The sequence below is a fragment of the Rhinopithecus bieti genome, unplaced genomic scaffold (assembly GCF_001698545.2).
Source record: "Rhinopithecus bieti isolate Rb0 unplaced genomic scaffold, ASM169854v2 scaffold_19723, whole genome shotgun sequence".
Lineage (NCBI taxonomy): Eukaryota > Metazoa > Chordata > Mammalia > Primates > Cercopithecidae > Rhinopithecus > Rhinopithecus bieti.
The window spans coordinates 341,109-366,545 of NW_016809579.1; the positions used below are offsets into that span (position 1 = coordinate 341,109).

Sequence of the window (25,437 nt, forward strand, 5' to 3'; positions counted from 1 at the left end):
CTTTAATTCTTTTTTTTTTTTTTTGAGATGGAATCTCGCTTTGTCGCCAGGCTGGAGTGCAGTGGCGCAATCTTGGCTCACTGCAACCTCTGCCTCCTGGGTTCAAGGGATTCTCCTGCCTCAGTCCCCAGAGTAGCTGGGACTATGGCACATGACACCATGCCCCACTAATTTTTGTACTTTTAGCAGAGACAGGGTTTCACCATGTTGGCCAGGATAGTCTCCATCTCCTGACCTCGTGATCCGACTGCCTCAGGCTCCCAAAGTGCTGAGATTACAGGCATGAGCCACTGCGCCCAGCCTCCCCTAACATTTTATTTTGAAATTTTACAAACATGTAGAAATGTTGAAAAAATTGTACAGTAAGCAACACCCCACTTCTTTCCTTTTCTTAATTTTTTTTCTTGATCATAGCACGCTACAGCCTGAGCTCTGCCTCAGCCTCCCAAGTAGCTAGGATTATAGGAGCACACTACCTTGCCCAGCTTTTCCTCTTCATTGCTGTGTAATCTGTATTCTAAAAAACCTAAACCTTTATCTGTTAAAATTTTTATTTGGTAAATCAACTCAAGATTCCAGCCTTTAGGATACTTTTAAATGCTGACTTTGACTTGAAACTCATGAGTCTTCCTTCTAGCAAGTGCTGTCTTCAATCTAAGTCACTTGGCTACTCAGTATTCTCATCTACAATAAAAAGGAAGTTGGATTCTAAGGCATCTCTACGACACCTTCTGACTCTTGTCATGTCAGATAATTCACATAATGATGGCGTTACAGAGGACAAAGCAATGGGAAGGCTATGTGATACACCAAAAGAATCTCTTTCGAGGTCTCCCATACAGTGAGGAGAGAACTGAACTTAAAGGTCAAGAGACCTGGGTTCAAGCTCCAGTTCTGCCATACAAGTTGTGTGACTGTGGGCAAATCGCTTAATCACTTTATATATCTGCAAATCTGTTTCTTCTCCTATAAAAAAGAACTGATAAAATCTAATTTATAGAGTTCTTGTAAAAAATAACATGTGTAAATCAACAAGAACGTAACTCCTGATACCCCAGTCCCAGAAGTTACTTCATCACAGATCAAAGGTCAAAGGAAAAATGGTACAACAATCCAAGGTCAGGGACAGCAACTTATTTCAGTGATTCAGAAACCCCACCCTTGCCAACCATCCACCCATGAAAAACACACCAGTCAAGTTTCAGAAATATGCCAAAAGGACATTATAAATTTATCTTACTGTCATACTGCATCCAGAAGGATCCATCCTGAAGAAAGAACAACACAAATTGTCCTGGAAACCACAAGGGAGCTCCGAGGCCATTCCCTGGCTGAGAAGCACCTTCAGCCCTGGCACAAGGTGGCACAGGAACTCTTCTTGGCAACTACAGGGGCAGTGCCCAATCCCTCCATCCTGTAGTCACGCCAGGATCTTGATTGCTGTCACTAACTTTTTCCTTTAAATTCCTCCTATTCACCTCCATTAGATTCTTTTCCACTGCATGTTTCCAAGATGTACTGCTATTTAAAACCATTTAAATTTCCTATTTAATTAATATTTATCTGTGCTGATTCAAAAACAACAACAACAAAAAAACGAAACAACAACAACAAAAAATACTACTATCCAGGAGACTGCCCAACCACGTATGATCCAATCTGTATCCTTTTGTATCCTTGGGTAAGTTAACCTCTCTGAAATCTGTTTCTTCATTGTAATATGGGGCTGGTAATACTATGTACCTTCCTTATAAGGATGTTGAGAGGATTCAATGAAATAATGAACCTAAAGTGGTTAGCAGGATGGCAGCCCACAGTAAAGACCAGATAACATAAGCTATAATCATTTACAGAAGAATATACTGCATGCCCCATGTATGACTACTGCCTTATTAAAATAAAAGCAGCAATTCAAAAGACACTTTGTAAAAGAAACCCTTTATAAGGAATGACTAAAGATTGTTTTTACCTACTACTTGTATTAAATTATATACCATGGCCCACAGTTGTCAACAAACAACATTAGCTTCCGGGTTTTTCTCACTGAAAATTACATATTATGAAAATATATAGTAGGGAGTCCACTGGAACAATAATCAAGAGACCTGGATTGTGGTCCCAGGTCTGGCACCATCTACGTGACCTTGTGCAAGTCACCCACATTCTGTGAGCCTTGTTTATAAAGGAGAGTGGATTAGTAGCTTTCAGAAGTTCGAAAATTTCATTTCCTAATCTGTACTTTCAGAACATGGAATCAAACAATTTAGGAGAAACAGCTTATTAATTATGACTTTTTATGCCTATCAATACCCACTGAAAATCCAAAAGGGTTTTAACCTATGCAATCTAAATGTATTTATCTCTATTATTTCACAAACTTCATTTTCAAAATGTAGAGATCATATTAAATTGTAAATTAAGAACAGACTTAAAACACTGAGGAGAAAGAATCACACAGTCAAGGCAAACTGCACCTCAGGGAAAGGGCCACATCAGAGTCAGAAAGTGAATATTGCTAAATGAAGCAAAATCAACAATCGCTTTGATAAAATCATGTGTCTTACCAAAAGCCAATCAAAACTTTCAAAAGAAACTCAATGGCTGGGCGCGGTGGCTCAAGCCTGTAATCCCAGCACTTTGGGAGGCCAAGACGGGTGGATCATGAGGTCAGGAGATCGAGACCATCCGGGCTAACACGGTGAAACCCCGTCTCTACTAAAAAATACAAAAAACTAGCCGGGCGAGGTGGCGGGCGCCTGTGGTCCCAGCTACTCGGGAGGCTGAGGCAGGAGAATGGCGTAAACCCGGGAGGCGGAGCTTGCAGTGAACTGAGATCCGGCCACTGCACTCCAGCCTGGGAGACAGAGCGAGACTCCGTCTCAAAAAAAAAAAAAAAGAAACTCAATAAGAAGTGTTTAAATCAAATCATAATGTAATGGATTGAACCTATATTCCTCAACATATACATAACCTTTCTTATGGTGAATAATGATACACATTCAGAAAGGTGCATTTTATGTACACATTTTAAAGACTTGGAGTGAGACTCCATTGAAAAAGTCAAAGACTACTAAGAGAGAAAGACTGAGCCTTGTCATGTCAAAAAACTGCACACGTGCAAGTCGGCATATATTCAAAGTGCATGAAACAGACATGAGGGAGAAAGAGGCAGGGGTAAGATGCCTTCAGATATGTGATTCTCTGCTCAGTCTGAATCCAGACAGAAGTCCAGTACTGCTCAAAAAACTTCAATGCTTACTGACTGAGGAGGCACAACTTTTAAATGCTTGTTTTATAAGACAGTACTTTATTAATTTTAAAGACAGATTTTATACTATGCCTAAAATTGTAACGTGTAGTACATTTAACAGGGTAGTTTCCCATTTCCAGGAATCAACAATATTGATTATGACTTATGAGGAAAGATGGCATCCACATTTACCTCCCCTGTTTCTACCTCCAACTCCAAGACGAAAGAAACTGTACTCTGTATCTTCTCTCCACCCCAGATAGGCACTCCCCCTTAAACACCCTCATGGCCACGGAAGGAAAATGCAGCTCCTTTCTGCTTCAATCGCAATCTTCTCACAATTCCCTCCTTTCTGCCTGTCCAACCAGTTAAGGAAGTCTCAAGGTGAATCCACAGAGGAAAGACTGCTCAGTCATACCTGAGTGGCCACTTTAATCAAGATAAGGTGGTGATGGTGGGCAGGGCCAATGAAGCCCCAGTGGAGGGATAGAGGCCAAGTCATGCTGCAGTGGAGTGGAATAAAAAGCTGAGTAGGAAAGAAAATGATAAAGAACTTCTCAAAAATGTACAAAGGGGAGAGAGCCGGGGGTAATGAGGAGGCAGAGACACTTTGTTGATGTTGCCATTGTCGTTTAACTATGAAAGTAAGCTGCCTGGAAAGCATCAGCCAGACAATGTGGAAAGCCCACACTGCACAAATACTAGGGCATTGATTCTCATAATAACCCCACGTGGATGGAAAGGAGAAAGAAACTTTGGTTAGAGAGGAAAGCAAGCACAACTACATATAGGATGCTAGACCAACCACAACTACATACAGGATGCTTACAAAAAAAAAAAGGAGGTAGTTATCAGTAATACCAATTCAAACGGTCACTAAAGAGCACAACTGTATTCCCACTTGTTTGGGCCAAAGAAAAGCTCACTCATACTAACTTATGATTTCTCTCTATTATTCTATGAGGCTTAACACAAGAAAATAATTAGAAACGATTAGAAGCTTCCTGGGTTTTTTAAATTTAGAACCATATAAGTCTCCTTCTTTCTACTTTTGAAAACAACGAAATAAAATCCTAATCTTATGCCAAGACCTCTTCAGATCCATTTCTGGAGATCTTCTCTCATTTTAATGCAAGCTGCTGGAAAGGACGTTAAACTACTGACAACACTTAACATTCCAGACAAGTGACAAGCCTGGAAAGGACAGCCTAAAAGAATGTCTGGCAACAGTACGTAAGTGATTTTTCCAGATTTAGTCCAAAACACATTGGTTCCCAAAGTTCAAACTGCCAGAAGGCAAGAAATTTTGAGTCTCCTCTGGCCACCACCTCCTTAGCCAAAGTTTCTGAATATTTACAAAAAGAAAACGTTTATTCAGGATCCTTTCAAACCACAGCTTTATGCTCAGACTCTTGGCAGGCAGTTTAAACTTGCACAATTCGGTATCGATAAAATTAACTGTCGGCCATAGTTTTAATTCAAAACATCAATCTATTTGTACAATTATAACAACCTCTGATGTGAAATACTAAATGAAACATTTCATTTTGCACTTCATTAATGGTTCAAGTATAACAATGTAAAAAATCCTTTCTAAAAATCTTATAATTGGCCGGGAGCGGTGGCTCACGCCTGTAATCCCAGCACTTTGGGAGGCGGAGGCAGAAAGATCACAAGGTCAGGAGTTCAAGACCAGCCTGACCAACACGGTGAAAACCGGTCTCTACTAAAAATACAAAAATTAGCCGGGTGTGGTGGCGGACACCTGTAATCCCAGCTACTGAGGAAGCTGAAGCAGAAGAATCGCTTGAACCCAGGAGGCAGAAGTTGCAGTGAGCCGAGATCACATCATTGCACTCCAGCCTGGGCGACAGAGAAAGGCTATGTCTCAAAAAAAAAAAAAAAAAAGCTTAAAAGTTTAGATTTGAGAAGTCTTTCTAAACTAAATAAGTTAAAATAGAATTCAAATTCAGTGTAGTAAAAACAAAGTCTTTTTTTCGACAAGCATTTCACTGGTTAGGTTAAAAAGAAATTGATAAAAAATGCTAAGAAGTTCTTTTTCCATGTGTCTAGTGAGCATAAAGCAGTGGTACTTAATGAGGGGTAGGGGGTAATTTTGTACCCTAGGGGATATTTGGCACTGTCTGTAGACATTTTTGCTTGTCACAACTGGGTGGGAGGCAAGGTGCTATAGACAGTGAGTGTGTAAAAGGCCAGGAATCCTGCTAAACTTCCTACAAAACATTGGACAGCCCCCCACAACAAAGAATTATACAGCCTAAAATATCAATACAGCCAAGGTTGGGAAACCTTGGTATAAGAGGACTGGTTAAACTTGGAAGGAAGGGTTTGTCCTTCTGTAAACCATCCCATAAATAAGGTCTCATGTGTACAGACAATCTGCTAAGAAAGCCGCAGTTCTGGCAGCTGGCAGAGCTGAAACAGAAGGGNAAAGTCTTTTTTCGACAAGCATTTCACTGGTTAGGTTAAAAGAAATTGATAAAAAATGCTAAGAAGTTCTTTTCCTCGTGTCTAGTGAGCATAAAGCAGTGGTACTTAATGAGGGGTAGGGGTAATTTTGTACCCTAGGGGATATTTGGCACTGTCTGTAGACATTTTGCTTGTCACAACTGGGTGGGAGGCAAGGTGCTATAGACAGTGAGTGTGTAAAAGGCCAGGAATCCTGCTAAACTTCCTACAAAACACTGGACAGCCCCCCACAACAAAGAATTATACAGCCTAAAATATCAATACAGCCAAGGTTGGGAAACCTTGGTATAAGAGGACTGGTTAAACTTGGAAGGAAGGGTTTGTCCTTCTGTAAACCATCCCATAAATAAGGTCTCATGTGTACAGACAATCTGCTAAGAAAGCCGCAGTTCTGGCAGCTGGCAGAGCTGAAACAGAAGGGAAAATCTATGCACAGGGCCCTCAGATTTCCACCCATATTCCCCAGGAAAGGATACAGTTCCAGGAAGGGCTCTCTCTGATCTCCCAGAATGAAATCTGAGAATGAACCACAGGGCCTCACTGCTTACCTGTACCTCCTTTTTGTAGTCCCCAGCTGGCCTGGCACAGACTGACAACCCCAAATGGATGGTCAAAATCCACTGTTCTCCAGTCCCTCTGAAACCTCACTGGCAAGAAGGAAAGAAACTAAACCCCGAGGGCCCGTTATATTCCAGCGCGGTCCTGGGGATTCCACACTCATTCAGTTCCTTTTCATCATAGGAAGTGGGTATTATAATATCAGGTCCACTGTAAAAAGTGATCCCAAAGCTTCCATAGCCGGCAAATGCTAGAGCAGGGGTCTCAATAGGGGCACCTCCAAAAGCCACACCCATCCCACCACAGCTCCCAGGGGTTTCTTTCTAATCTTGAGGGTGGCCTATACCCTGGGACTATAGAGGGCCTTGGTGTGTGAAATTTTCAGAGACATTTTCAAACAGTCAAGACGCCTCTTGGCAACTGGAGGAAGTTCCTGACCTCGCGGCATTCCCTTCTCCCCATTCCCTCTCCCCCACCAATCCTATGCCAGCCTGTCTGTGTCAGGAAAGAAATCCAGCTGGACAACTCTGGCAGCCTCCTGTCGCCCTCCCCTGCCAACAATCCTGTGCCACAGCTGTTTGTCCACACTGTAAAGCACACATCCCACCAGGCCAGTCTCCCGTAAAAAATGCCTCCCTGTCCCAGGCCAAATATCCCAGTGCCGATACGTGCTTTTCAAATCCAGGCTCCAACCCATCCCTCCATCTCATTTCCATTTTACGTGCACACATAGCCACACATTTTCACATACCCACACTTTGGCTCCTACTGTTCCTACCCCTGAAAACCCCTTACCATTTTCTTCCCTGACAAATAACTGCTCATGCGTCACTTCAGGACTCAGCTCCACTGCTGTGTCCTTAGTAATACCTTCCCTTGTCTCTAGTTGGCCCCCCATCCCTCTTACCTTTCTGGCCATAGCACTCATCTAAGTGTCTTTTATCCAGACAACATTTAGTGTATACTTAAACCAAAAAAGTCATCACTATTTATCTGAAATTCACATTTACTTATTTTTAATTTTCATTTTTTTGGGAGACAGAGTCTCACTCGGTAGCCCAGGTTGGAGTGCAGTGGCGTGATCTCAGCTCACTGTAACCTCCGCCTGCTGGGTTCAAGTGATTCTTCTGCCTCAGCCTGCCTGTTACTTGACAGACAAAAGCAAAGCTATGATGTGAATAGCCTGAATTACTGTTGAAAAGTACATGAATGTCAGAAGTAAATTCTAACTCTGACTAGATAGGTCAGTTAATCAGTGACACAGTTCACAGCCTGTTATTAAGACATCCTATAACTGAGTCTAGAACTTTACTTACTTCTTAGTGGTAGGACAAAGACATAAGACAGAAAAAGAGGAAAACAGTAAAAAGTACTTCCTTTCAAATTCAAAATGTCATAGTCCGTACCTCCTTGTTAAAATGCCGAAACATACCATATGACTCAATTATTAATACATTGATTTTGCTGTTGCCAACCTAGGATAAGCTTCACCTATGTCTTTATCTCAGGAGCAAAGTACTGCAAGTTCAAGCAGTAAAGTGCAATTACATGTGAGAATGTCAATATAACATAACCAATCAGGTACTAAAAAACCAAAACATGTAAAATAACTATGATGTTTCTTCCCAATATTTCATTCTCATTTTTAAAAAGTAAACTTTCAGAACAATACTGTATGACATAAACAAACTCTGACTTTCAGTAAAAGTTTACTAACAGCAGGTATTAAGAATAGACTACCATGCAGATTTCACTGCCACTTACCCCCACTTTACCAGATAGAAGTCTTAAATCTAAGCCTTTCAAACTATATTCTAGGTTACAAACACCACCAAAAAATCACCAAAGCCCTACACATATACACATGCCTCTGAGATTGTTGCCTGTCGAATCTGATTTACTGAATAAATGAGTGACCTGATTGTTTTAGCTTCAATAAACAACAATCCCTTCTAAGGACTTCAAAACACAAAATCAAGATTTTCTTTTTAAAAAAGAACAGCGGGCCAGGCACGGTGGCTCATGCCTGTAATCCCAGAACTTTGGGAGGCTGAGGCAGGCAGATCACAAGGTCAGGAGTTCGAGATTAGCCTGGCCAACATGGTGAAACCCCGTCTCTACTAAAAACACAAAAATTAGCCGGGCGTGGTGGTGGGTGTCTGTAATCCCAGCTACCTGAGAGGCTGAGGCAGGAGAATCGCTTGAACCCGGGAGGCGGAGTTCACAGTGAGCTGAGACCGCAACACTGCACTCCAGCCTGGGCAACAGAGCAAGACTGTCTCAAAAAACAAAACAAAACAAAACAAAAAAACAGCGGTATTGTTTTAGGTCATAACACTTAACATAGACCGTGTGATACGCAGAAGGCAGCTCTTCGAATAGGAGCAGCCTGGCACATTTACTGGCATATATTCATGAATTTACATACCAAGTGGAAAGAACTCAGACTGTGGTTGGGTAGAATTTGGGTTCAAATGCTAACAACTCCACCACTTATTAGTTATCTGGCTCTGGGCGTATTACACATAAATTTCAGTCTTTCGTCTGTAAGTAGAAACAGCTAACACATAGGATGCTATAAGAACCACATCAAACAATGTGTGGAAACTAACAAGGAAAATGCTCAGCACATAGAATTACAGTAAGCATCCATCTCCTTTCCTTCCCACTACAACCAGAATGACAAATTTCCCTTTATCCTAAACTTACTTCTTTCTTAGACATATACCTCTCCCTTTCCACTACAATCCCCAGGGCTGCTTCAACTCCAACTTAAGCAGAGAAACTTCAGAGGTTCTTCTGACTACAAACTTCGTTACTCCAATCTAAGTGTGTGCCACCCTCTCCCAAGCCTAACCACCACCGCTTTGATCACTCCAGAGTTTAATTCAACACAGCTTTCTTTTATCTTCCTCCATCTTCCTCATTCAATCAACTACAAACTTACGCTTACCTTTCCTTTGATTGTCCCTGGTGACTATGTGTCTCTCCCTTTCTCTTCTCATCCACTCCCTCTACTCTGCATGAGTCACTCCACTGGCCTTTTATTAGGCTTTCTTGACTGACACAGATCTCTCTGATCCTTTCTGTATTCTTTCAAATTGTCCTCCTTCTTTCTGAACTGTTGCTTTTTAAAGATGGGATAACAGCATTGTGGTTTTAATTTTTTTAAAAGACTCTCAGCCGGGTGCAGTAGTTCACGCCTGCAATCCCAGCACTTTGGGAGGCCAAGGTGGGCGGATCACGAGGTCAGGAGATCCCAAGACCATCCTGGCTAAAATGGTGAAACCCCATCTCTACTAAAAATACAAAAAAATTAGCCGGGCACGGTGGCAGGCACCTGTAGTCTCAGCTACTCGGGAAGCTGAGGCAGGAGAGTGGCGTGAACTCGGGAGGCGGAGCTTGCAGTGAGCCAAGATCATGCCACTGCACTCCAGTCTGGGCAACAGAGTGAGACTCTGTCTCAAAAAAAAAAAAAAAAAAAGAAAAAAGAAAAAAAAATTCTCTATTAATTAAATTAGAAAATAATGGAATATCTCTGAAAATTCTGAAATACTCGGGAACTCACATACTTCTAAATCTATGAACTAAAGAAGAAACCAAAAGAGAAATTAGAACGTGATTTGAACTTAAAATGAAAACATCAAAATTTGTGGGCTACCCCTAAAGCAGTAAAGGGAAATTTATAACACTAAACATCTATGTTGGAAAAGAAGAAAAGACTCAAATCAGCTACTTTAAGAAACAAGAAAAGGAAGAGCAATGAAACACAAAGTATGGAGAAGAAAGAAAAGAATAAACATCTAAGCAAAAATCAATGAAACAGAAAACGTAAACAGAGATCAATGAAACCAAAAATTGGTTAAGAAGATCAATAAAACTGATAAACCTCTAGCCACACTCAGAAAAAAAAGAGAGGACACAAATTACCAGCATTAGGAAAGGAAGGGGTGACAACACTACAGATTCTACAGCTATCAGATGATAATAAGGGACTAGTAGGAACCACTTTATGCCAGTAAATTCAAGAACTTAGATAAAATAAATGAATTTCTTGAAAGACAAACTATCGAAGCTCACTCAAAAAGTGATAAATAACTTGAATAGTTCTATATTTATTGAAGAAATTGGATTTGTAGTTAAAAACTTTCCTACAAAGAAAACCCCAGGCGTAGATGGATTCACTCAGGAATTCCACTAAAGAAGAAATAAAACAAATTCTTTACAAACTCGTCCAGAAAACTGAGAATATTTCCCAACTCATTGTATAAAGCCAGCATTACTTTGATGCCAACATCTGACAAAGACATTACTACAGATCCATATCTCTCATGAAAATAAATGTTAAAATTACAAACAAAATGTTAGCAAATTGAGTCTAACAATCTAGAAAAAAAGGATAATACGTCATAACCAAGTAGGGTTTATCCCACGAATGCAAGGTTGGTTTAATATTCAAAAATCAACCGAACAGGCTGGGCGTGGTGGTTCATGCCTGTAATCCCAGCACTTTGGGATGCCAAGGCGGGCAGATCACGAGGTCAAGAGATCGAGACCATCCTGGCTAACATGGTGAAACCCCATCTCTACTAAAAATACAAAAAATTAGCCAGGCGTGGTGGCAGGCGCCTGTAGTCTCACCCACTAGGGAGGCTGAGGCAGGAGAATAGCATGAACCCAGGATGAGGAACTTGCAGCGAACTGAGATTGCACCACTGCACTCCAGCCTGGGCAACAGTGCAAGACTCCATCTCAAAAAAAAAAAAAAAAAAAAAATCGGCCGGGCACAGTGACTGACGCCTGTAATCCCGGCACTTTGGGAGGCTGAGGTGGGTGGATCACCTGAGGTCAGGAGTTCAAGACCAGCCTGGCGAACATGGCAAAACCCCACCTCTACTAAAAATACAAAAATTAGCCAGGCATGGTGGTAATCACAGCTACTTGGGAGGCTGAGGCAAGAGAATTGCTTGAACTCAGGAGGCAGAGGTTACAGTGAGCCGGGATTATGCCACTGCACTCCAGCCTGGGTGACAGAGTGCAACCCCATCTTAAAAAAAAAATCAAAAATCAAAAATCAATATAACTCACCACATTGTAAACCAAAACAGAAAAGTCATATGATCTTCTCAATACACACAGAAAAACACTAAACAAAACCCAACATTCATTCCTGATTTAAAAAAATACAGGCCGGGCGCGGTGGCTCAAGCCTGTAATCCCAGCACTTTGGGAGGCCGAGACGGGCGGATCACGAGGTCAGGAGATTGAGACCATCCTGGCTAACATGGTGAAACCCCGTCTCTACTAAAAAAATACAAAAAACTAGCCGGGCAAGGTGGCGGGCACCTGTAGTCCCAGCTACTCCGGAGGCTGAGGCAGGAGAATGGCCTAAACTCGGGAGGCGGAGCTTGCAGTGAGCTGAGATCCGGCCACTGCACTCCAGCCCGGGCTACAGAGCGAGACTCCGTCTCAAAAAAAAAATAAAAAAATAAAAAATAAAAATAAAAAAATACAAAACTCCACAGAGGAGAACCTACTAAACTTGATAAACGGCATATATGAAATATGATACTTAATGACATAAGACTGAATATTTTCCCCATAGGATCAAAAATGAGACAAGGAAATCCACTCTTATCACGATTGAAACTGCCCTTGCAAAATGATGACTGAGACAGTGAGAGATCTAACTTAACCCCATCTTGCTTTCTAACCTCCAAGATGTCCTTGCTCATTCCTGGGTGTAGACTGAACTAACTTCAGGAGAAACTTAGTTTATAGTTTAAAACAAAGACGGTAACAGCCCTTTCCCAAAGCAGACCTCCTTCTTGCCTGGGCACTAGATTGCCTTCATAGGACTAACATTAGCCACAAGATTAGAAATTATGGTTTAGGAGTCATGCAGCTGAAGGCTACAAGATTCTGACCCTCCCTAAACTGCTCCTAAGATCAGTGTTGGAGATATTTTGCAGACCCTGCACTTGATGGATCAGCTGGCACCATCCAGATGGATTAACTGGCTCATCTGATCTTGTGGCCCCCCACCCAGGAACTGACTGAGTGCTAGAAGACAGTTTCAACTCCCTTTGATTTCATCCCTAACCAATCAGCACTCTTGGCCCATTGGCTTCCCCCAACCCACCAAGCCGTCCTTAAAAACTCTGCTCTTCAAATGCTCAGGGAGACTGATTTAAGTAATAATAAAACTCTGGTCTCCCACCCAGCAGACTCTGCCTGAATTACTCTTTCTCTATTGCAATTCCCCTGTCTTGATGAATCGGCTCTGTCTAGGTGGTGGGCAAGGTGAACCCATTGGGCAGTTATACTTCTATTCATTATGTACTTAGAAGTTCTAGCCAGTGCAGTAAAGGAAGCAAAAAATAAATAAATAAAAGGCATTCAGATTGGGAAGAAAAAAGTAAACATGTCTTTATTCACAGACAGCATTGACAGAATAGCCAATGGAATCCACAAAAAAGCTTTGACAATGAATTACATTAAGGTCTCAGGATACAAAATTAATATACAAAAACCAAATGTATTTTTATATATCAGCAATGAATAACTGGAAGCTGAAATTTACAGTATCAAAATATACGAAATACTTAGGAGTAAATCTGACCACATCCCTTCAAAAAACTGGAAAGATTTCTACACTGAAAACTACAAAATATTGTTGAGAAAAATTAAAGAGAAACTAAATAAATTGAGAAGTATACTATGGTCATGGGTTGGAAAATTCAATTTTATTATGAAGTCAATTCTTCCCCCCAAATTATCTACAGACTCAAAACAATCCCAACAGAAATTCCAGCCAGCTTTTTTGTAGAATGTGATAAGTTGATTCTAAAACACAGAAATGCAAAAGACCTAGGACTGGTAATAGTTGAAGGTAGACGATAAATACATCACTTGGTATTTCATTATTCTCTCTACTTTGTAAATGTTTGAAATTTTCCATAGTGAAAGTATGTTTTGAATAAAAACTGAGATGCTTCCAGGAACACATATAAATACAAAATATCCTTCCTTTAAAATTTTTATTATATTACAAAAATGGTTTCCTCTTTCTCATTGCCTTAAGCCTAACTCCCTGGCTTGGTTTCCCAGGCCCTATAACCAGTCCTCTCTGCTTCCTGTTCCTCTACAACAGGGGTCAACAAACCACAATCCAGGGCCAAATCTGACCCATCACTTATCTTTTTTCGGCCCAAAAACTAAGAATGTTTTGCACTTTTAATGGTTGGGGGAAAAAAGAATCAAAAGACTATTTTGGGCTGGACACAGAGGCTCATGCCTGTAATCCCAACACTTTGGGTGACTGAGGAGGGTGGATAGCTTGAGCCCAGAAGTTCAGCAGTTCAAGACCAGCCTGGCCAATATGGTGAAACCCAACCTCTACAAAAAATACAAAAATTAGTGGGGCGTGGTGGCGTGTGCCTGTAGTCCCAGCTACTCAGAAAGCTAAGGTGGGAGGATCACTTGAGCCTGGGAAGTCAGGGCTGCAATAAGCTGTGATCACGTCACTGCCCTCCAGCCTGAGCAACAAAGGGACACTGTCTCAAAAAAAAAAAAAAAAAAGTTATGGAAACATAGATTCATTCATATCTGTAGTGTCTGTGGTTACTTTTGCACTACAATGATGGAGTTGATTAGTTGCAACACAGACGTTAAGGTCTTCAATGACTAAAACATTTACTATCTGGCCCTTGACAGACAGTCTGTCAATCCCTAATTTATTACATGCCTTATTCTCCCTCAGCTAATTCCCTCACCCCAGGAATGTTCATCACTACCTCTTCTTTGTTCAAGTCCCAGCTACTCCTCAAAACCCAAAACTCCCTTCTTCCCTTTTCCCAAATCCTAACCATATCAGCAGTTTGTGTGGAAGTAGGTAAGCAAAACACTATTTGTTATTATGCAAATCAAGGCATTGGAGATGCTGTCTCTATATGTACAAGGGGAGGCTGATGACACCCCAATTCATTTCCAATTTCTCAAAGCAGGTTGGCAGGCAGCACCTAGGAAGGAGAGAGCGAGCAGATGATGAAGATAGAGCACTGAGAAATTCCTCAGTAACGCATGAGAGTTAATGCGTGTGTCAGTCCCCTTGTCTGCTGTCATCCTTTAGACACCAATTCAAGAAACAGCATAATTCAAAAAAGAAATGAGGAAGAAAAAGGTGATGAGGGGCAGAAGGGAAAGGGAACAGAACTTGTCACTTCACAATGGGGAGACTGTCACAAACTGTGGTGAATGGAAAACTACAGCCGGGCATGGTGGCTCACACCTGTAATCCCAGCACTTTGGAAGGCTGAGGAGGAGATCACTTGAGGTCAGAAGTTCGAGACCAGCCTGACCAACGTGGTGAAACCCCGTCTTTACTAAAAATACAAAAACTTAGCCGGGCGTGGTGGCACATGCCTATAATCTCAGCTACTCGGAAGGCAGAGGCATGAAAATCGCTTGAACCCAGGAGGCAGAAGTTGCACTAAGCCGACATTGTGCCACACCCTGGGTGACAGAGCAAGACTCCATCTCCAAAAAAAAAAAAAAGAAAACTAAACTATAGAGACTCTAGCAAGCAAAGAGGCAGTCCTCCATCACTGGGAGGCCCAAGCAGAACAGCCTATGAAGGAGGGAGCATAGCAGAGTTTTAGCTTGAACGCCTCAACTCATCAGGTGTCCTGATTTCTTGAATTAGCACACAAACTGAAGTGGCAAAATCTGCTGACTTAACACTCAGGGATTACTACCTTCCTTGTGCGCCATTTGGAAACAAATATTTTTGTTTGTTTTGAAACAGGGTCTCACTCTGTCACCCAGGTTGGAGTGCAGTGCTTCAATCACAACTCACTGCAGCCTCAATCTCTCAGATTCAAGGGATCCTCCCACCTCAGCCTCCTGAGTAGCTGGGATCACAGGCAAGTGCCACCATGCCCGACTAATTTTTTTTTATTTTTATTTTTAGTAGAGGTGAGGTCTCACTATGTTGCCCGAGATGGTCTTCAACTCCTGGGCTCAAGCAAACCTCCCTCCTTGGCCTCCCAAAGTGGTGGGATTACAGGTGTGAGCCACTGTGCCCAGCCTGGAAACAAAGAAATGAATCTCTGTAACTGAAGTCCCAAATAGGAAACCCTGAGCCTTTGGGGATACTTAATTTTTTCATCTCCTCCAATTTAAAGTGGCAAATAAGGACAGGCATAGTGGCTCTCGCCTGTAATCCCAGCACTTTGGAAGGCCAAGGTCAGGAGTTCGAAACCAGCCTGGTCAACATGGTGAAACCCCCATCTCTACTAAAAATATAAAAATTAGCTGGGTGTGGTGGCACTCGCCTGTGATCCCAGCTACTCAGGAGGCTGAGGCAGGTGAATCACTTGAACCTAGGAGGCGGAGGCTGCAGTGAGCCAAGATCGTGCCACTGTACTCCAGCTTGGGCAACAGAGTGAGACTCCATCTCAAAAAATAAATAAATACAGTGGTAAATGAGAGAGGAAGCAGGTTTTGGAAGTGTGTAGATGCCTCAAAGGTCAGCATTTGATCTTACTGCCTATGAGTTCCCAGTAAAAGCAGAACATGTGAAAGGACTCTGAGGCACAAAAATACAGTTGGATAGTCCTGGGCAGCCAAGAGGAAAGCTGAGTAAATGTGTGTCTAAAACATGCAGTTCTAGGCTGGGCACAGTGGCTTACACATGTAATCCTAGCACTTTAGGAGACGAAGGCAGGAGAATCACTTGAGCCCAGGAGTGCGAGATCAGCTTGGGCAACATAGTGAGACCTGTCTCTACAAAAATAAAAATTAGCTGTGGTGACAAGTACCTGTAGTCCCAACTACTCAGGATGCTGAGGCGAGAAAATCACTTGAGCCCTGGAGGTGGAGGCTGCAGTGAGTTATGATTGCACCATTGTTGCCCTCCAGCCTGGGCAACAGAGCAAGACCTGTTTCTAAAATAATAATAATAGTAATAATAATAAAATGTACATTTCTAACTTCATTTCAAAGTTAAGGCCAGGTGCAGTGGCTCATGCCTGTAGCCCCAGTATTTGGGAGGCCAAGGCAAGAGGACCACTTGAGCCCAGGAATTCAAGACCAGCCTGTGCAAAATAGTGAGACCCCATCTCTAAATAAAAATAAAATAAAATAAAAAGTAAAGTCAAAATGTTTTTAAAAATCAGAACAGAAACGTTGAACTGCACTACTTCTAGGCCCAACAGAGTAGGGGTTAGCACAGGCATATCTATATACAATCTGCCCTGGCAGGAAGGACATACTTTCTTTCAGGCTTAACCACTCTAGGTGACCCAGATTATTTTAAATTACAGCGTCAACAATTTAAAGCAGGTTTTATTGTAAGGCACAATCTCAATAATTAATAGGGTGATATAATAAATACATAAAAGCTCAGGAAGAAAACAAGACTCTTGAATGGGCCCAAAAGTTCTGCCATGTTCCCCAAACTACTCTTAGTTGCATCCATCAAAACCTTCCAACACATACACATATACCTCACTCATCCTTTTGTGAAGTGTCTATTAATCACTAGATTAAGAGGATTTGAATAAAATTTATAAATGTACAAACTTTGCTACCAAGGATGGACACATTTACTTTTCTAGCTCATCAGTTTATGTCCTAGAAAAACTCCAGCTCCACATATACCAGCTGTTTTCTATTTTTCATTTTATAATAGTGTTTCTACTTTCACCTGCAAAGTGACTAATACTAATACCGACTACAGTAATTTAAGTAACACCATTTGGAGTAATTTTGTCTTTAGTACTTTATTTATACTATTAAGAAAGCCACCAATGATTCAAGCTGCACTCACTGGTGAAACCCTATGCTATATATGTAATTAATTTATTTCCTGAATTCTTACCTTCCTCCACCCCCTCCATTGGAAAATAAACTCTAAGAATGCAAAAGTTTTTGTGTGTTTTGTTCAGTGCTTAGAGCAGTGCCTGGCTCGTAACAGTCAATTTCTGCTAACTTTGATGAATGAATGGTATATTTATATTATGCAATATTACTATGAAGCCATTAAACACAATGAGTTAGAGTGATACCAGCTAATTTAATGGAATTTCCAGAAGTACAAAGTTAAGAAAACAAGAAGAAAAGTGTCAAAAATACGATCCCACAATTTTTTTTTCTTCCCTGAAGCAGAGTCTTGCTCTGTCATCCAGGCTATAGTATAGTGGTGCCATCATGTCTCACTGCAACCTCAAACTTCTGGGCTCAGGGAATCCTTCTCCTTCAGCCTCCCAAGTAGCTGGGACTACAGGTGTGTGCCACAACGCCCAGCTAATTTATTTTAAATAATTTTTTGTTGAGACAGGGTCTCCCTATGTTGCCCAGGGTGGTCTCAAACTATTAGGCTCAAGTGATCCTCCCACCTCAGCTTCCCAAAGTGTTGGGATTACAGGTGTGAGCCACTGTGCCCAGCCTAATCCCATTTTTTTAAAAGTATACCCCAAAATCTATACACTGGTGAGAAAGTGGAGAACGTGGAATCCTCATACACAGAATGTAAAATGGTACAGCTCTGGAAAACATTTTAGCAGTTTCTCAAAATGTTTAACATAGCTACTACACAACCCAGCAATTCAACTCCTACATATATACCTAAGAGAACTGAAAGGATTATGTCCACACAAAAATTTGCAGAGGAACTTGTATACACTTGTTCTCAGTAGCATTATTCATAACAGCCCAAAGTGGCAAAAACGCAAATGTTCATCAACTGATGAACAAATAATGAACTATCATTCAGCCATATAAGAAATGAAGTGCTAATACATGCTACAACAGGGACAGACCTTGATAACATTATGCTAAATGAAAAAAGCCAGACAAAAAGTCACATGTTGAATGATTCCATTTATATAAAATACCTAGAATAGGCAAATCCATAGAGACACAAAGATCAGTGACTGCCCAGAGCCAGAGGGAGTGATGAATGTGAAATGACTACTAATGAGTACAGACTTCTTTTTGAGGTACTGAAAATGTTATGGAATCAGATAGTGGTGATCAATGCATAACTTTGTGAATATACCAAAAACCACCTGAAAGGTACATTTTAAAAGCCTGAACTTTAAAGTATGTGAATTTTATCTCCATAAACCTGTTATTTTGTTAGTATATGCTTATTTGCAAATGAATACATGGATAATGAGGAATAATATGAAAGGTTAATGACAACCCTGGTGATAGGGTACAGGAGACTGGGAGAGGAAAGTAAGTGTTGGGGTAGAAAAAGACAAAAAATAAAAGGCTAAAACAATAATCCAGGGCCAGAGGCCATGGGTTGGGGGACGGAGAAATTCTAAGTGTACAAAGAAATGAGCATAAATCATAAAAATGAGGGAACTAGGGTTGAAAAATTCAGCAAGTAGTTTGTAATGGGGGAGAGGAGGCAAACCTAAGTAACTGCAATGATTCAACGGAGTTTGCAGAAAATGCAGAAGGGAGAGAAAAACAATGAAAAAATGGGGCAGAAGATTTAAAATTGGCTCTACCCCACCAAAGTTTCAAAAAGCATAAAAGAAGAAAATTCAATTGCTCCCGGGCAAGAATTCTTGGGCCCAGTGGGGTAGAACCAAACCATGATAAGGAGACACCAGTGTTTTGTAAGCAAGAGATTATATTAAGGAGAGAAAAGTAGCATTTATTGGGAGAAAAGGTCTCACTGTGATTGTTCTGGAATAAAGTAGCCCCATCAGACTGCCTCAGGAATTCATGGTGGAAGAGGTGCCACTGGAAAATGGCTTAGTCGGGATCTTCCCTGAGAACACTAGAAGAGAGAGAGGAAGAACAGAATAGCTTTAAATTTTAGCAGATATTTATTTTTCTTGTTTGATTAAAATAAACCTTATTGACTTATTTTTTGAGAGACTGGGGTCTTGTAATGCTGCCCAAGCTAAACTCAAACTCCTAGGCTCAAGAGATTCTCCCACTTCAGCCTCCTGAATAGCTGGCACTACAGGTGCACACCACTGGGCCCAGTGTCATGGCTATTTCTTGCCAAATCTTGACAATGTCACCAGCATGTTTTTCTTTAGAGACAGAGTCTCACTTTGTAGCCCAGGGTGGAGGGCAGTGGTGTGATCCTAGCTCACTACAGCCTCAAACACCTGGGCTCAAGAGATTCCCCCTGCCTCAGCCTCTCAAGTAGCTGAGACTACAGGTGCGTACCACCACACCTGGCTAGTTATAAAATGTTTATTTGTAGAGACAGGGTCTCACTATGTTGCCCAGGCTGGTCTTGAACTCTTGGCCTCAAGCAATCCTCTCCTCTTCACCTCCCAAAGCCCTGAAATCATAGGTATGAGCCATCACATCCAGGCTGTCACCAGTTTCTTTGCATACTTCTTTCCGAGGCTTGACCAACACCTTTACTTTCTTTTGTGCACAGCTCAGCATTAAAAAAAAAAAGTTTAGGCTAGGCACAATGGGTAAAACCTGTAATCCCAACATTTAGGGTGGCCAAGGCGGGAGGTTTGCTTGAACCCAGGAGTTCCACACCAGCCTGGGCAAGACGGCGAGACCGTTGACTCTCCAAAACAATTTTTGAAAATTAGCCAGGTGTGCTGGTGCGGGCCTGCAGTCCCAGCTAGTGAGACGGCTAAGGCAAGAGGAACTCTTGAGCCCAGGAATTCAAGGCTATGGTGAGCTGTGTTCACCACTCCAGCCTGGGTAATAGGGTGAGACCCAGTCTCTGAAAACAATTAAAAATAAAAAAAGTTTAATAATGAGTCTTCTTTTTAGAGGCAATGTATTTTCCTCTTTAACTTTTGTTTTCCTTAGGCTATACGCACAATAGACAAAGTTGAAATTTAATCTTAATCTCTTAAACCCTTACTGTTCAAACACATCAAACTTAAAAAAAAAAAAAGGTGAAAGGTGTACAAGAAAAAAAAAGGGAAGTAATCTGTGCCAAATGCACATTCCTTCCAGAATTTGGGACAAAAATGATGCCTACCTGGTTTCTGGGTGCTAAAATAAGACATTAGAGACACTCCCCTCCTTCAAGAAATAAGACTGGAATCAGACACTAAGATACAATTAAATAAACTTTGAAAGTTGGTATGCACTACTGGGAGGTGTCTCACAGCTGGCAGGGTCAAGTGCAACTAGAATAAATGTTCCTAAGGGCAGGAACTAAGTGGCTCACTTCCTCTGTAACACTGCCGTGCCCAGCACTGTACCAGCACAAAAGATTGAACAACTTTCTGTCAAGCCACACACTTACGGTCACATCGTCCAGTGGAGGCCGCAGACGAGACATAGTGTGCCAAATCCCAAATGCAGAGGGTGCCAGACAAGTCTGCAGGAGGCAGGAGGACTAAGGAAGCCTTCCAGACAAGGTAATGCCTGAGCTGAGCTGTTTTTCTTTTGAGTCTGGAACATTAATTTAATTGGAAGAAAACAAGGGACATGAAAAGGGCAAAGAAATAAGAAAATGAGCTGAGTTTTGAAGGCAATGATCAGATGAAGTGAGAGAAGAATATTCCAGCAGAGGGAGACAAGGAGACTGGAGAGATTTCAAGGGGCCAAGAGCCGTTCATTGCAGCTCAGTGAAGCACCTAAACAGAGATGGGGAAGGAGAACAGGGGTCAAAGCCCAGTATTGAAGTGTTCTGGATACCAAGCTAAGGAGACCTTATTATGAAGGTAGGGGGGCTGTTGAAGGGTTTAAATGGGAGAATGACTGTGAACAGATTAATAGTTTGGGAAGATACAGGCAGAAGTAAACCTCAGGATTTAACCAAAAAATAAAGGACAGAACCACAACGAAGATGTTAGAAAAGATCAGGAAAAACACTGTTAAAAGATATTCACTCTCTTCTCTTATTTACAGATTTCCTTTATGGAGTTACCAGATTATCTTTTTTTTTTTTTTTTTTTGAGACGGAGTCTCGCTCTGTCGCCCAGGCTGGAGTGTAGTGGCCGGATCTCAGCTCACTGCAAGCTCCGCCTCCCGGGTTTACGCCATTCTCCTGCCTCAGCCTCCCGAGTAGCTGGGACTACAGGCGCCCGCCACCTCGCCCGGCTCGTTTTTTTTTTTGTATTTTTTAGTAGAGACGGGGTTTCACCATGTTGGCCAGGATGGTCTCGATCTCCTGACCTCGTGATCCGCCCGTCTCGGCCTCCCAAAGTGCTGGGATTACAGGCTTGAGCCACCGCGCCCGGCCGATTATCTTTGAAAATAGAGAACTCAGAAGTGGCTGAGAGCAGTCAAGTCTTCAGAATGTAAAAACTACTATTCTGAAGAAGCAGATATGACATTATTAATTTCAATTCAAGATGCTTCAAAAATGTGCCTTTTGATACATTGCAGGTTTTAAGACTATGTCACAATAACTCTAAACCTTATTTGAGATTAAGAGAAAAGCACTATAAATTTTAAAGGCTTGACAGACACAGGGATTATCTCTTATGTTCACTTTGGAACAGATTGTAACCGTCCCTCCCCCTCAACATACCCAAAATACATTGTTTAAGCCTGCTTTCTTAATGGTCATGTTATTTCACAGCAAAAGACTGAGGTCACAATGATTTCTGAGTTGACAGAAAACCCCATGGGGGTTCGTTACCTCGCAGCTAGTCTATTCAGTATTAACAATTCCTACCACCAGAAGGAATTTCCCTGCCTAGGCTTATTTTGTTGGCACACCACAACACAAAAAAATCTCCTGGGGCCAGGTGAGGTGGCTCATGCCTGTAATCCCAGCACTTTGGGAGGCCGAGGCGGGCAGATCAGCTGAGGTCGGGAGTTCCAGACCAGCCTAACCAACATGGAGATACCCTGTCCCTACTAAAAATACAAAATTAGGCGGGGGTGGTGGCACATGCCTGTAATCCCAACTACTTGGGAGGCTGAGGCAGGAGAATCACTTGAACCCGGGAGGTGGAGGTTGTGGTGAGCCGAGATTGAGCCATTGGACTCCAGCCTGGGCAACAAGAGTGAAACTCTGTCTCAAAATAAAATATCTCCTGACATTTTATATCTAATAAGAAAAGATCTATTTAACAATGATCAGAATAGGAACATCTTTAATGCCAGGCAAACTTAACAGCTTTCTCAGTAGATTTCTCAGTAGACTGTGACAAATGACCTTGAAATAAACTCATATTTACTCTTAAGAAATAATCTAAATTTGAATCTTCTTAAAAGCAAAAGCTCCAGGAACTTTTTCCTGAACTCCCTAACAGCAGCAAACAAGAGACTCTTGGATCTCTTTATTTTAAAATCACAACTAACCTTGTATTTGCTACTTACATTTACCATATATCACCATTTAGTATCACCATCATTTCATAAAAGATGCTTTATTTTAACACCAAGAAAGCAGGACTTCTTTTTTAGAAAGGACAGTCCTTCAATCGAATAAATTTAATTGTATAAAAAGTCTCCCAATATTGTCCTTTTTTTCTTATTTCTGTTCCCTTACTGAGCTGAGCAGTTTGCGTAATACCACACGCAGGTTAGTCATGTGATTTAAATATGTATATGACAGTAATTTTGATACTATCACTTAAATCATTTGAAATATCAGATGCAGTGTGTGTCAAGTCAGTTATAGAGAACCACTGCTTCAGAGAAATCACATCTGAGGAGGAAACACTGCAGATACACCTCCTAAAAGTTCATGTTTGAAACAGAAATTCTGATACAAACTTCACTTTAACTACAACTGTAATTGTAATTATTACAGTTATTCTCCACTCACTAGATACCATACTTGACACTCAAGTATTTGGTTGGCTCCCAACGTGCACCATTGATAAAGCTTTCCTATGGCACAACATTCACTTTCTTACTGAAAATGTCAAGAAAACCCCTACACACCTCCAACCATTAGGAAGCATTCTCCAGCTATCTAAAAAGTCGCTGAGTCGGCTAGGCGACACTGTGTGGTGTACACTAAATCAAAGGGGAAAAGGTGTTTTTATGGAGAATAAAATACTGGATTAGCCATTTATTCATAGAAACAATTTTACCAACAATTCTTCTCCTTTCACTATATACCCTTCTATATTGGTTTATTTTATAACGTGCATGTATATTGTAACGGCTGTGTTTTGGGGTTTTTTTTCCTTTTTTGAGAGGGAGTCTCATTCTGTCGACCAGGGTGGAGTGCAGTGGTGAGACCTCGGTTCACTGCACCCTCTGCCTCCTAAGCAATTCTCCTGCCTCGGCCTCTGGAGCCGCTGGGATCACAAGCATGTGCCACCACGCCCGGCTAATTTTTATATTTTTTGTAGAGACAGAGTTTCACCATGTTGATGAGGCTGTTATCAAACTCCTGACCTCAAGTGATGTGCCCGCCTCGGCCTCCCAAACTACCGAGATTACAGGTGTGAGCCACCATGCTCTGTCTTGTTATGTCTAGTTTTTGTTTTTTTGAGACGGAGTCTGGCTCTGTCGCCCAGGCTGGAGTACAGTGGCGCAAAATGGCTCACTGCAACCTCCGTCTCCCCGGTTCAAGCGATTCTCCTGCCTCACCCTCCTGAGTAGCTGGGATTACAGACGCGCGCCACCACGCCCAGCTAATTTTTGTATTTGTAGTAGAGACAGGATTTCACCATGTTGGTCAGGCTGGTCTTGATCTCCTGACTTCAGGTGATTCGCTCGCCCCGGCCTCCGGAAGTGCTGGGATTACAGGCGTGAGGCACCGCGCCTGGCTCGGCTTTTAATTATGAAGAAAAAATTACTAAAGTCCCTCTGGTATCACCTACATAGGCAAAACTGCAGTCCCCCTCCACTCCCCGAAGCCACCAGAAATGACTGCTGTTGTCTACAAAGTCTATAGCTCTGATTTCATCGCAGGATGTGTCCTACTGGGTTAGAGCAATTGTCATTTTTTAAAGGCTTGTATCTGTTATAAGCTTGGGAAATATTATCAATGGCTTAAGAGGCTCTTTGGACAAAAGAAAACACTGTTCCCTGAAATCACCTGGGCAGTATTCAAGGGAATCTTTTCCTTGCCCTTCCTGTACTTGGGACAAATGATCAAGGACATCAACAAATCAAGGTTCCCTGCATTTGAATGATCACAGAATTTTTGCATGTTCTGTAAATGTGCTAAAACTACTGGAAACTGATTTCTTTTCGTCATCTCCAGGACAGCTTGCCCAACGTGCCGGGTGACTATGATGTCTTAGACTTAACTACTTAAGGTCCTACAATTACCAAATTCCTGGAAACGCAAAATTCCTCAGCCAGGCACCGGATTATTCACATCCAACCTGATGCAATTAACCTCGTCTCAAGAAGAAAGGACGCTCCGTCCGCCTGGGGCGCCGGCCACAGCAGAAGCAGCACCCGCAGCAGGCCTGGGGTCCGCCGCCCGTGGCCCCTGCTGCCCGCGCTGCGCCCTTGGGGCCACTGAACAACGCCGTCCCCGCCCCAGGCAGAGGACCCAGGAGATGGGGCGGCAGCCCCAGCCTCTCCTGTAGCGCCCGAAAGGCAAGCACGAGGGTCGCACCCGACCTGTCCGCACACAGACGAGCCGCAAGCACGGTCGCAGAACCAGCTGAACCCCAACACCAACGGACGGAGGCCCGTGGCTCTAGACGGCGAAGGCTGCGGGTTGTCCCAGGAGCCCCGGAGCCCAGAACGAGGACGGCGCGGGAAGAGAAAGGCGCAGGCGCGGGACACACTGGAGGGGCCCAGGAGTAAGGACGGCGCAGGCGCGGGGCCTGCCGGGGTCTGCGGGGACGCCCAGGCGCGGCCGCGCGGGCGGCGCTGAGGCGATAAACCAACAGGCCAGCGAACACTGCGGGAACCCGGCCGTGGCTCTTACCGCGCGGCACCGCATCGCTCCCTCGCAATCTCCTGGTTGGGCTGGGCGGAGAGTTCACCCGGTGGCTCAGCAGAGACCCGTTGAGTCCGGCCTCAAGGCAGCAGCCAACCCCGCGGCGCCGCTTGCCGGGCCCGCCCTGCCTCCCTCGCGGCCCCCGCCCTTGGCCCGCCCCTTCGCGCCCAGCGGGCCTGCGGCCGCCTGCGCAGGCGCCGTGTGGGCCCCGCCCACCTTCCTTCACTGCGCAGGCGCCGCTGTCCCCCCAATCCCCAGCTCGCACTGGGTCGCGCAGGCGCCCTGCTACTCCGTCGCTCAAAAAAAAAAAAAA

At 42.8% G+C, this 25,437-nt stretch overlaps 1 protein-coding gene across 8 annotated transcripts in view; it reads right to left on the reverse strand.

The window, feature by feature from the left end:
* Window positions 1-25,295, reverse strand: part of SPECC1L (sperm antigen with calponin homology and coiled-coil domains 1 like) — a 147,930-nt gene extending 122,635 nt beyond the window's left edge. For 2 of the 8 annotated variants that reach the window (XM_017889747.1, XM_017889741.1), the window contains exon 1: window positions 25,113-25,295. The gene's annotated coding sequence lies outside the window, so the exon portion shown is untranslated. Of the gene's footprint in view, window positions 1-18,993; window positions 19,098-20,555; window positions 20,705-24,499; window positions 24,780-24,799; window positions 25,081-25,112 lie in introns of those variants that run through there. The other 6 variants (XM_017889743.1, XM_017889744.1, XM_017889745.1 and 3 more) reach the window with 6 other exon arrangements.
* Between the last annotated feature and the right edge of the window lie 142 nt (window positions 25,296-25,437).